At 33.1% G+C, this 10,675-nt stretch overlaps 1 pseudogene; it reads right to left on the bottom strand.

Moving 5' to 3' along the window:
* Positions 1 to 254: 254 nt before the first annotated feature.
* Positions 255 to 1,032, bottom strand: LOC149544873 (uncharacterized; annotated as a pseudogene).
* Positions 1,033 to 10,675: the final 9,643 nt, after the last annotated feature.

Here is a 10,675-nt window from a genome sequence, read left to right as displayed (position 1 = left end):
TTACTTACCGAGTTTACTCAGTAATCACACCCTATAGTGTCTACCAAGTTCTTCATTTACTGAGTTGATTCTTCATCTACCGATTTGTTTTCTCTTCATTTACCGAGCTCACTTGGTAAACACTCCTGCCACTTGGTTTCTTTGGCTAGCGAGCAAATACTACCACTTGGTAATAGTTGTTGCTGAGTAAAATTTTAGGGTGGTAAAATTTTAGGTTTAGGGTTGTGAGTTGTGAATTTAATTTTTATAATTTCTCACAAGTTATACCCTAGAATATTGTTATCTAGTTTAGCACTTGTACAAAGTGGACAAATGCCTAATTTGGTGTCACAATGTTTACAAAGGTAGAGGTGATAGCAGAGTAGTAGCAACATTCTTTCCTCTTAATTCTTACAAATTGTGCACCTAAGTTCTACTTCTATAGCTCTCTAATTTCTATATAAATACTATTGTTGCTATTGTCATTTGTGCTATGAATTATCTAACATGAGGAAGAGGAGAGCCACCGCATTGAAGGCCTCTTTGATCCCCATTGCCTTCTATGTTCACTTCCTCGATCTGCAGTTAGAGAGAAAAAATTATTTTTTCTTGGCAACATTTGGCACCCATGCCCAAGATTCATTGGCTAGACCTTTGATTTGTTCTTCCTATTCCATGTTCTTGTGATTCATGCAAAGAATCTCCAAGCCCTTCTCCTATAGCTTCTCTCATAGCTTCCATGATACTATTAATGTAGTGGAGCATACTAATGCCTAGCAATGGTTTTCTATCATCTACAATAGATGTTTCCTCGTTCATCCTTCCTGAGGAGTTATAGAGAACAGAGGATAAATTGTTTTTTCGGTTTAAGAAGTTTTAGAATTTATTAGAGTTCTAGCAGAGTAATGTGCATTTATTTTAATTGAATTGTAGTGATCTAATATTCTTAAGATTATTTTTTCTATGTTTATTTACCTCAAGTCTTATAAAATACTCATTTGCATCATTCTGGTGTTGAATCTAAGTAGCTAGATTCTTTCTTGCTAGTGCCATGGGCTCTTTTATTTTGGTAAAAAAGGTCTAAATCCTTTCCCAATTCTAATAAATATTTTTAAAAATTGGCAATTCCAATTAGTGCAAATATGAATCTTGATAGGATCATTGAGATCCCTGGGGTAATATAGTCTTATAAGACAATGACTGGTGATTCATGAGATTGTGAAAACTCACATCAAGATAATCTTCGAAAGCTATGGGTGTATCTAGGTTTAGTGTGAATTATTTCATTGAAATGTTTAATGAATTGATGTTATCTACATCTGTATCAAATATTAGTTCCATTTAATCCAAAAAATGTAATACTCATGATATGCATATATAAATTTAAAAAAGAATGGACAATCTATACAGATTTCGTGTTTCACTCTAAAAATCAAACCCTAGAGAACAATAACAAAGTCAAATTTTATGCTCCAAATCTTGTTCCAAAACAATTGCATGGCCAATTTCTTAGAAGAAGGAATGCATGAAAGAACAAACGACCTCTAGAAACAAAGGAATAATGAATTGGAGAGAACTCCTATGAGGATGGGTGAAGCAGTGGCCTCTAAAACCAGAGTGTCAAATGAGCATAAGAATGAAGTGAAGATAGAGATAACCTAAAATACAGGGTGGAAGATATATATCTGAAAAAAAAAAAATAAAAAAAAATGTGTCACCGGTTACCACTTGTGATGCTTTTGTTCTTTCAATTCTTTGAAGAATTTTATGAGCAAGAAAATAAAAAGATTGCTAGGAAAGAATAGCTGAGCTAATGAAAAATTAGAAATTTTATTCAACCACCATAGTATATAATAAATATTTTATTCTTTTCACACTTCCCAAGTATGAACTATTAGAAAAAAAGAGACTCAAAAACTATAGTCTTTTTCTATAAATAGACGAGACTGCCCTCTATTTATTTTTAATACATATTAACTTTAAATATTCATTGGAGAAATAGGGAGGAAATTTATCATGTTACCAATAGTATGCATCCTAATCTATGAGAAATGTTACAATATCCCAATATTAGATGTACATTTCTGCCATAAAATCTTTGATCATTCTTAGTGAATTTGATTTATTAAAGCAAACCACAAGTAATTTTATGTTATAATAGACATTATTTATGATTGATTAATAGTGAGAATGTTTCGATGAAAATTTAAAGGAACAAAAGTTGTATAGATTTGCTCATAATCAAGAACTATTTTTTTAGAAATATAAAGTAACTATAAATGAATTATCATATGTTGAAAAGTACCATTTTATGAGAAAATATAAACTTCTATATATTGTCAATAGAAAATACAAACACTACTTTATGTACTTCAACATAAAACAATAGAAAGTATAAACTTTCATATTGTCAAATTCCAAAACCATGTGAAACAATATTTCAAAACTAAGTCAACACCCTTGAAATATTTGTGCCCCCATTTTATTTTTAATACAATAAACATTACCACTATTGGAAAACATGCTCCATATGTCAGCCTGAGTCTAATCACATACGACAAACTTTCTTGGCTTTGTTGTTCTTTGTTAATAAATGTAGAAATACAAGGATGAGCGAATTTTGGCCAATTGCAATTCTTTGCAAGTAGGCATTCCCATATATTTGGATTATTTAAATATGAGAATTCACTTAATGTTTTCATGGGTCCTCCATGTGGGATACTACATCCTTAGAGATTATTATTGGAAAATTTGAGTGCTCCTAACTAACTCGATGAACCAAGATGTGGAATTTTTCCACAAAAATTATTTGTTGAAAGTCTAATGACTCCAACAAACTCATTTGCATAATAGTATTTGGAATAGTACCATTGAAATTGTTCATAGAAAGGTTGAACAACCATAGTTCTTTCAACTTTCCGAAATCTAAAGGAACATCCCCTTTCAATTGATTGTGTAAGAGATCTGAAGATACCATGGTGGAGAAAATATATGTACAGTTCTCATCTCTTCCTTTGGAACCCATATGCAGTCCAATCTTAGAGTTATCATCTCTTCCTCTAGAATTCATATAATATCCACTCTTATAAGCATCTGTAACCACTTTGAATTCTTGGGGTAGGTCTACAAACATTGCTTGTAAGTGGAAAGTGTTGTGTGGTATACTCCCTGATAGCTGGTTTGAAGAAAGATCTAAGATTCAAAGGTTGTTTTTAGCTTCATAATTTCTACAAGAATACTACCTTCAAAACTATTATTTCTCATCGGTTGAAAGAGGAGTGAGGGTACAAAAAAATGTAAGAGGGGAAGTCATTATATAGCTGAATGGGTGTGTTGGTAAACAGATTTGTCATAGTAGAATTTGCCTAATGGAGTGTGTGGCAAATTGTTCACAACAGTTGGATAGGCCCTTGGTATGCGGCCTTCCTCTGTGTTTAGAGGGGCAGCTCCCTTGTATGATATGATTTTTGAAAAGGATTTTCAAATAAAGAATCTAAAACTTTAAAGATCAGGAGAAAGTCATTCAGGATGAATGCACCACACGCCCTTACAACCTTCTTCGGTAAACAAGATCGATAACAAAGGCAATCAAGAACTATGCTTGAAGGCAACCAATATTACCAAGTACATTCATTATCATTCGTAAACACTGGCATAGCACCATGAGAATGCCTACTACTGCATATAACAATTTTGATTTTAAAATAAGAAACCCAAAGCACATCTCATTTCATTTCCTTGCACCAAGAAAGCAATAGAGATTTTTCAATTTCAGAGATAAAAAGTGTACATACTTTCCAAAATTTATCCCTCAGTCAAAATTTCAGCATAGTGTTCCCTTATTTTTAAAACCCAAAAAAAGAAAAGTCCCCCTTTACAAAGCCCAAAAGAGCATTTATATAGACATAGAGGTTAATACCTACCCCTCTGTGGTTAGTAACTACCTCCCAAATACGTGATTTGGGTGAGGTTAATTAACCTCAACAAAATTAACCTCAAATGACAATGACCACTATTTGAAACATATGGCTTGGAAGATGTCTTCAGAAGCTTGAATCATTGACTTGATATTTGCGAACCATGGTATAGTTGCGGTCCTTAATATTTAGAGACAGTGCATTCCATTGTGAGAGTAAAATCAAGAGTCTTAACACTAGCTGGTAACCATGTAATGTAGAAATCTTTGCTAAAATTCAATGTTTTGGTAGCTTTTGCTATCATCTCCTCCGTAGAACAAAACGTCAAGTACATCAGATTAGTCCTTCTCTGAAGATCCTCCTCGCACTCTTCACTTTTGTCACTATTGACTATCATCTTCAGTTGTAACTATGAATTGTCTGGTACAAACTTGGATGTATTGGATTCTTTTATCCCAACACTTACAATATCATGTTCTTTGTAAGAAATGACTAAGAATGCTTTTTTTCTCATTTGAAAACTCTTCTATTGAGCTGAGGAGGGTAGGTGATGGGAAAGCCATTGTTACACACTGCTTATGAATTCATGAAGAAGTTTTGTCCACAATAACATGATGAAAGGTGGTTCCAATGCAGATCGCGCCTCCCTCAAACTCTGTGACCTTGGTGCCTCCTCCCCATGCCCATTCTAGGCACAACCTCTGCTCATCACATTTCAGGAAACCAAATCTCTAATGAGCATTTTGTCAGACACATTCCTTGCCTCTAACCACACTTTGTCGTGAGAACTCTTAAGAGACCTTCTCTGTCGGCACCCTCAAGGTTGAAAAATGGAGTTTGATTAAACCTTTGAAACACATGTCCTCTCGATAGGGAGTGTCCTCCTTATGTTGAATGTGCAATTATGTAACCACTATGTTATGGTGGTCATTCAGTGATTGAAGTAGAGCTTTGACTCATTCGTTGCAAAAATTATATATTTTCCAATGTTCTGCCCCTAGCATCTTGGGAGCCCTTGTCTTCTGGCGTCTTAGATACACTAGGTAAATGGATATGTACATCATGGCCACCATCAAGATGAGCATAGGGGAAGAGAATTCGACAAGACTAACAACATTGGTTCCACCGTTGCATGTGATTGCAGACTGGAACAACGCGATCACAATCTTCTCTGCGAAATTTAGATCATTGAAAGAGCTCGAATTCCAATCGAGAACATAGAAGAACAAGTTTTGAATAGTATTAAATACCATGACAATGATAATGAGCCACAAAGTCTAGTTATTGGGAAACAAATGGGCATAGCAAGTGCGAGGATTTCTGAGAAGATGAGCATAAACCTCCTCCAGGCAATTATCATCATTGTGAAGATTTTTCCATTACATATCTTAGCCGATGCTTTAATAGCCGGCCCAATTCGCTCTTACCAACACCTCCAGCACCACCGACTCCCTGAACTTTAATCTCAATATTAGTGTGTTGGGCATTAGCCTCTCTGGTTCATGATTGATTTGAAATTATTTTTCCATTCTCAGCATCCTTTTCAATCTCTGATTCATCTGACACCAGATTTTCTTACACCACGGACAGAATTACCATAGCTTAATTTGCAAGTATCCTCCTATATGCTAATCTTCTCGCATACAGGAGAAACAAAGACATAAGAACTTGACTACCAAGTACCGACAACAACAAAAGAACCATATGCTGAAACATGTGCATCCTTTGTATTCTTAGGCTGAGCAGACCAGTCACAGTAATAGTAGAGGTAGAGCAACACAGAGCATCTATGAAGTTCATGTGCTTAGAATCTTTCAAAGGACATACACACAGAACAAAAGCGCCCACAAATCCCAAAACCATGAAATAAGTGATATGAAGAATTATGAAATGGGAGGGCTTCTGCACCCATGACAGTATATCTGTTAGACTCAAGGTTCTACGAATAGCCCAGTTGTTTCTTGGTGTAAGACTCTGCATTGAGGCAACTTTTTCTTCCTACACATGGGTTCCTTCTTCTTTCCAATAGCAATACTGTGAAGTTCTATGAAAGTGTTGTTGCTAGTGGACATCCTACTATTCCTCAACAATCTCCATTTTATGTTTAGCAAGATGATTTTCCTTACTTCCAGTTCTTGACTTTAATCAGCTAAACAGTGAGGTTAATAATTGTCTCAAAGAGGTTTATGCATACGTGTTTTTGGAGAGGTTAATTAACCTACTCCAAAATGCGCATTTTGAAAGTTATCATTAACCTTTTGAGAGGTTAAGAAAAATGCATTTTTGGAGAGGTTAATTAACCTACTCCAAAATGCGCAATTTGAAAGTTATCATTAATCTTTGAGAGGTTAATGGTTAATGATAAACTTGAAAATGCGTATTTTGGGTCTCTCCATTAACCTGCAATAACTTGGGGCTTGGAAGTCAGATTTTAAAATTTTCAAGTGCTGTGCGGAGCTAAAGACGAGCCAGAGACATGAAGATTCAAAAAACTCACAAAAACTCAGAGATAAAATGAGCATTTCAATGATCAAAATGGGACGTATTTCACACATAACCAGGAGATTAACAGGTTAAAAAGTTGAAACACTTTATGACCGGGCAACAGGGTGTAAACAATGTAAGAAGACATTTGAAAGGAAGAATACCAACTACTTCGATGCAACTGCACTCACTCAAACTTCTCATAGAAATATGACAAGATCTTCTAGACTTTGCCGAGAAAATGAAGGCAGCCGTGAGACTTGTGTTATAAAAATAGAGAACATTGTACGTAAGTTGAGATTGTCGTGGAAAATCAATTGCCCGTCATCAAATTACAGGGATAATTAATTGCAGACACAATTTGACTCTTTCGCCATGGGACTCCGTCCACATTTTTCCAGCAGTATTGTTGACTTTTGAAATGTAGTAGTTCTTTTATATATATATATATATTTCATTGGTTGTTATTTTCAATATTAAACATTTTTAAATGTGATAAATCGTAAAATTTCATCTCAAATATGAGACGGTCAAATCCATATAAAATTACCTAAAATCATTGGAACAAAGACTTCTAAAATCTATGTAATTGTTTTGTTTTTTTAATGGTTGTTAGTTTGAATGTTTAAAAAATTAAATTAAATTGGATGGATTGTAAATTTTTATTGAAAATATGAAATAGTTGAAACAAGAGACACAATGTGTCCAAGTTCCTACCCAAATATTTGAATTTATTGTAGAAGTGGAAACATCAATTGGTTTGAGAATTATTACAATGAATGATATTTATATTTTGTGACCTTTGAATATGCTGATCTCGTTGAGTACTGAATATCTACAAGCCGCACCAAATCAGTTGGAGACAATGAATCTGTAACATTTTATTAACTGCGCCATCTGTAATGCACATTGGTATACCACAAAGCACGACAATATGTATCCAGTGATTGTAATACTTCATAAGTAATTATGTACAAGAGGTGATGTGTATTTAACTTTTAAAATTTACAATTTTGAAAAAGCATTTTATTACTATTTTTGAGAAGACAATTAAATGATAATTTTTGTAATCATTAAAATAAGAAAAAGTAAATCTTATAATATAAGTTGTGTTGACTTCAACATAAGTTGTACAACTTTGAGTAGAGCACTTGAAAGAAGAGAGAGACTTGACAATGCTCTTCAAATGAATACATAGGCTTATGGTAGGAGACTTTCATGTTTTGACAACAAGCTAACTCAATGTGAAGGAAGAAATTGCACAATTTTGGCTTTCTAGCTCAAGAGTGTAATCTAATCTGAAGGATGTTTTGAAGTTGAGATTTGGCAAATAAAGACCACACCCCACATCCAAAACATTATTTGGAGGTAAGTCAAACAATATTGTTTAGATAATTTTGTGAAACTAACCCAATATTCCATATATCACAAAGGGCTTTTGAATCAATGAATCAATTTTATTGTGTGCCACTTAAGATTCGAAATATATGTTGCAAATATCATGTGGAGTGTGCACCATGAACTATTACCCTCCATACATTCTACTTTGCATAGTAAAGAAATATTAGGGATTTATAGTGCTAGTGGCCTTCCAAAATCATCAAGAGAGTTACTAGATGAATTGTTATGTCCTAGAGATGATGGTCGTTTCTTTTATAGAAACACTTTCTTAATTGAGAAGTTCTCACAATGTGGTGGTTTATCAAAAAAATGACATGTTTCCATTAGGGGTGTGAAGAAGATCTTGGAAAGACAATAGTATCAAAACAAGTATATGAAATGGTGAAATACACATTAAAAAATGGAGGCAAAGGTTCTATATGTGAGTTGTTTGTAAAAAAAATGTGTGCGACTAATTTTATCTCAGACTTCAAGAAAAATCCTTTTTACAAGTATGCCAGTCATAGTCATAAGTCTTAGTGGTTTGATCAACAATTTAGAATGTGTAAGGACACTTTCCCCATTGTCACTATTATATACATTGTTGACTTTTTATAGGAAGAGTTCTTATTAATCCATTTCTAGAGAGGTGAATGGTTACAAGAGAGGTGAGGGTACACAAGCTCTCAATGTGACTCCCTCTTCAATTGAGTCCTTAGTATCCATGCAGAATACATGATGGGTGTCCATATCATAGGTGATGTCGTGCTAGGTGTTGTGACAATCTCCCCCCCACCACCCCTATGAACTCATATTGATAAAGGGATAAGAACCATTGGAGTCATTGTACATGGTTTGAGCTCACATGTTAAAATCCTACAACCTTTTTTTTATAAATGTGATATTTTACTCTATAATAAATAATAATAATCTTTCAAGGAAAAAGATATTAAAAATCCTATAAAAAATTATGCACGATTTTTTTATTGCACCTTAAGGTTTAGTAGCTTTCGACAAAAGGTATTATAATTGCCGAAGTACATTAAAAATTATTAGTTCTATATTATCACATGGTTAGGGTGCAAGGTCTAAAATAATTTGAGTTTTATTCATAAATTCTTAAATTATAGACATCAGATATTATGTCATTCATCTAGAAATTTACATTTTTATAATATATATTTAAACAATGGACCTTTATCTTTTCTTAATACATATGCACTTAAAGACTTCATTGGACAAATAGCGAGGAAACTTGTCATGTTACAAATAGTAAGCATCCTACCTTATGAGAAATTTTAAGGTAAATTTCTATGGTAAAAAAATTGATCATTCTTAGTGAATTTTTATTGTTAAAATGAAATTATAATCAATTGTTATATTATAATAAATATTACTTTATGATTTATGAAAAGTGAAAAAAATTCGATGAAAATTTAAAGGAACAAAAGTTGTATAAATTTTCTCATAATCAAGTTTAATTTTTTTAGAAATATAAACTAATTTTAAATCACTTATTTCAAAAACACCATTTTGAGAAAATATAAACTTTCATTAATTATCCATAAAAAATAGAAACATAATTTTGTGGTATTCAATAGAAAATGTTTTTAGCTTTCATATTGTCAAATTGCAAAGCCATGAGAAACAAAAATTTGAGACTAAGTCAATTCCCTTGAAGTATTTATGCCCTCACTTCACTTTTAATGCAATAAACATCACTACTACTAAGAAACTTGTTTCATATGTCATCCCTAGTCCAATCTCACCACTATTTTTATTGGCTTTACTCTTCTTCAATAATAAATTTAGAAAGAGAAATATGAGTGAATTTTGGCCACAGACATTTCTTTGCAAGTGGGCAGTCCCATAAATTTGTATTATTTAAATATGACAATTTAGCAAATGTTGTGATGTGTCCTCCTTGTGGGATACGACCTAAAATATTATTGTTGAAAATGTTAAGGGCTCCCAAATAACTTTATAGTGGTTGGTCAATTTCATACATGTCCACTTTCAAGTAGGGAATCAATCTATTAATCAAATCTTCAATTGCATCACAAAGATTATAAAAAGCTATTTGAGGAAGAATGAACAATTGTGTGACTATTGGCTAAGTTTATATCCCAACAATCTCCCTTGTGAAGTCATATTGGCACAGCCATACACAATAGCATCCCCTATTGCTTATTTTGAATCTCATATAACGAGACCCTGAAAAGATTGTAATGTTACAAGATTTTTTTCCTGCACACTTTAAATGAGTCTTGTCCAATCAAATCAAAATTAAAAATATTTTCTCCTCCAAATGTTACAAGTGCAAACTCACCTATAAATCAGTGAAATTAACACTTTGCTAAAATTAAAAATACATTCCTCTAACTTTTAAACATTATTCATTTCTAATTCACTCTCCTAAAACAACTTTGTTGTACCAATTGAGTTTCTACCATTCCCTCCAAGTAATCTTCTAAAATTCCCAACCATTATTTTACATTAGCAATCCCTAGAACTTTACCAACAACAAGATAACAATGTCTCTCTCATATTAGCTAATGTTTCTCTCACCTAGACAAAGCCTTAAGGGCCCATTTGGCAGTGGGAATACAAGTAGAATAGGCATATGTAAATTCTTAAAATTTTGAATTCTTTGTTTGGATGCACCAAATCGGAATTGGAATACAAAATAAAATAGGAATATGTATTCCCATTTTGGCCCAAAAATGAAGTTTTGCAATTCCACCTAAATAGGTGGAACTGGAATACGTATTGCTATTCTAGTTTTATTTATTTTATAGAACATAAATGTTTGGGTCTATGAATTCCCCATCAAATTCTGGCTGACCCAAACAGAGAATAGGAATATGTACCCCAATTTTCTATTCCAGAATAAGTATTCCAAAACAGCTATTCCT

The sequence above is a fragment of the Cupressus sempervirens genome, chromosome 8 (assembly GCF_028749045.1).
Source record: "Cupressus sempervirens isolate cs-2001-9-10 chromosome 8, ASM2874904v1, whole genome shotgun sequence".
Lineage (NCBI taxonomy): Eukaryota > Viridiplantae > Streptophyta > Pinopsida > Cupressales > Cupressaceae > Cupressus > Cupressus sempervirens.
This window is presented reverse-complemented; position numbering and strand designations above follow the sequence as displayed.